The sequence below is a fragment of the Aplysia californica genome, unplaced genomic scaffold, assembly GCF_000002075.1.
Source record: "Aplysia californica isolate F4 #8 unplaced genomic scaffold, AplCal3.0 scaffold00924, whole genome shotgun sequence".
NCBI lineage: Eukaryota > Metazoa > Mollusca > Gastropoda > Aplysiida > Aplysiidae > Aplysia > Aplysia californica.
In genome coordinates, this window is record NW_004798194.1 from 75,412 (window position 1) to 78,315 (window position 2,904).

The 2,904-nt window shown below is 39.9% G+C and overlaps 1 protein-coding gene across 1 annotated transcript in view; it reads right to left on the bottom strand.

The window, feature by feature from the left end:
• LOC101863064 (chloride channel protein A) overlaps positions 1-2,904 on the bottom strand; it is a gene marked incomplete in the record, with an annotated part of 79,438 nt that overhangs the window by 73,432 nt on the left and 3,102 nt on the right.

Sequence of the window (2,904 nt, forward strand, 5' to 3'; positions counted from 1 at the left end):
TAGATAAATTGGACACTAATCTCTATAGTGCAAGGTAGTTTGCAATAAGGAATACACGGTACTTGTTCAAGTTAAAGCACACACATACACACACACACATACACACACACACACGCACACACACACACACACACACACACACATGCACACACACACACACACACAATACACACACAAATCACAAACAAAAACCCCGCTACGCAACAATTGCTCCATGTTTCTAAATGAAAGCTGATTCAATAGTCGTTAATGTTGCGTCCCCTGATGCCAAAAGGCGATGTTCATAGAAAAAAGTGCTTAAGATAAAGAACATACTCGGTTACGTATGATGCTGTTTTTCCAAGGGCATGAAATATCACGATCGTCGAGTTTAAATTATGACAGTTCCTTTTACTTTATGTATTAATTTGATAAAGAATCCATTCAAGCCAATTTAGCGACTTTTTCTTGCTTTTCGAATATACGAGTATGGGAAAATTTGGGAAACCAGCATTCCTCCCTGACTTCAGTGATAAAGGTCTGCCCCTGTCCCCAAGATGCTCCATCACCCACAGAACCAAACCTGCATTATAATATGTCTGCTGTATTTCGGTGCATGTGCCCACGAATGACTCACTAAATCAGAAACAGTTAATAATAATAGATAATAGATAGCATTTGTGTAGCGCAAATTCCCGCTCAACAGCGAGCTCTATGTTAAATACAGTCTTTACTATTACCCCAGCAGACCTGATAGCATTCTGAAACAATCTCAACTTCCTAGGCAGCATACAGAGCAAGCTGCCAATTTATAGGCGCTAACACACTGACATACTGACAAGATATTTCACTGTCTATGGCTGGGTACATTCCCACGTGGGTGAAGTGAGGAAAATTGGTGTAAAGTGTCTTTCCCGAGAACACAACGTCGGGTTTGTGGCTCGAACCCCAGAATCCCCAACCTCAGGATTACAAGTCCAGTAGCCTAACCACTTGACCACCTACGCCATAGACACAGTTAACATTTTTAAAAACTACAGTGTCTTTCCACGGTAACTAACGGACTATAAATACCTTAAAGATTTCAACTAAGCTTTTGTAGGGACGTGACTTCTAATAACAAATTGTACAAGTTTTAAAAAAAGGTATATAAATTGTACAAGTTTTAAAAAAAGGTATATAAATTGCTCATCTCAAAATCTTGTAAAGTAAATACAAAAGTGAAACAGTATTTTCTGATAAGCTCCTAAGCTCTTACTCAAACAAAACACGCCCCTTTAACACAACAACACGCTTTGATCCCAACAACACTAAGTCTCGATACAAATCTTTCAGATTAGAAATGATCCCATTTTAACAGAATAAATATAATAAAACTCTTACGCTGTTCACCCTCGTAGATTTATGGTGCCCTCCCTTTCATCATGGAGTATATGACTTGAAGAGCGATTCGAACTATGACCCCCTGGCACTCCAGCTTGCCCCTTGAGTTTGAATAATTGCACTTAGCGAAAATAAAAGAACAAAATGTCAGTGTACTAGCAAGGTCACGGCATCTCTACATGAGTCATTCGTGTGACAACATGTCGCGATTTGATAGATCGTGCTGGCAGACAGAAACGCATACAGAAAAAGAGGGGTGTCAAAAACAAGTTAGGGAAAAATGGATGGCATAAGTACACGTCACTTCGGGGAAGCAATGCGTGAACACACAATAGTATTATTACTACCACCGTCATGTTACATATTATAATATTAAGTTAAAAATAACTCAATGATGGCACACACGCGATGCTGCCATTCATACACCGATAGAAGTGACATCAAACACTAGTAATGATATTATCACACTCTCAATTAATCATCACGTGCCCTACTAAACAGCAGAGAAACAAATAAAACTCAGAGGAGCTTGGGGCGAAATGAGAAGAAAAGTGCGAAGATAATAATATTATTATCACTTGAAGAACAAAACTTAGCAAATCGAATACCGAGGCGTTATTGATTCTCCATAGAGTTCGATGTTTTCATTTAACCTTCAAGGAATCCTAGTATCATTTACTCTGGTATCGTGTTGGACAGGCGAAGAGTTTCTCGGTTAAACAAACATCTGTGAAGTACTCTTGGCTCAAATCTTTAATTCAGGCCGAGTGAAAGTTCAAAGTTATGCACCCTCTTTGGTGAACGGCTCAAGCTACTTCAAGGTTTCCTGCTTACTTGGCACAGTCCCATCGCGAGCAAAGTTGAATTCGAATGTTCCGCATCTTAAAAGGCATAGCAATTTGAAGGAATATTAAAGCCATACATATGTCGAAAACTTGCGAATACATTTATCAATTACAACAAAATGACGTTTTGTTCTCACCAATTACCAATTAAATACTTTTCTTGCTGCTGAGAAAAGAAAAGCTTCCTTTTCCATGTGGAAGTATCCTGCACGTGGAAAAGAAGAATCGAGCTCAAAGCCTTTCAATGTCAGGTTTAACGTTTTACCTAGTAGCCAGATTCCTTTGAGTGAGCTAACACTGTACTTGACACAAAATAGTGAGATTGAATGAGCAGCTCTGGAACCAAGGGAAAGAGAAAAAAAGCAACAAGGAAAACGAGAGACGACACATCAAAGTAATAGCCCTCCTGGGTGCTGGTGTTCACATATATTTGTTTGCCATTAAAGGATTTTCACAGCCTGTATATTTATAGTCGATTTACTTCCTCCCTAAATACTCCAGCAGCTTGTGTGTGTGTGTATGTGTGTGTGTGTGTGTGTGTGTGTGTGTGTGTGTGTGTGTGTGAGTGTGTGTGTGTGTTTGTGTGTGTATGGGAGGGGAGGGGGAGAGAGGGGTAGGGAGACAGAGAGGGAATAAAGTGGTGGTGGCTGTGAATAAAAGTTGTTATGCCTGAAATCCTCCCCTCCCCCCCCCCCAA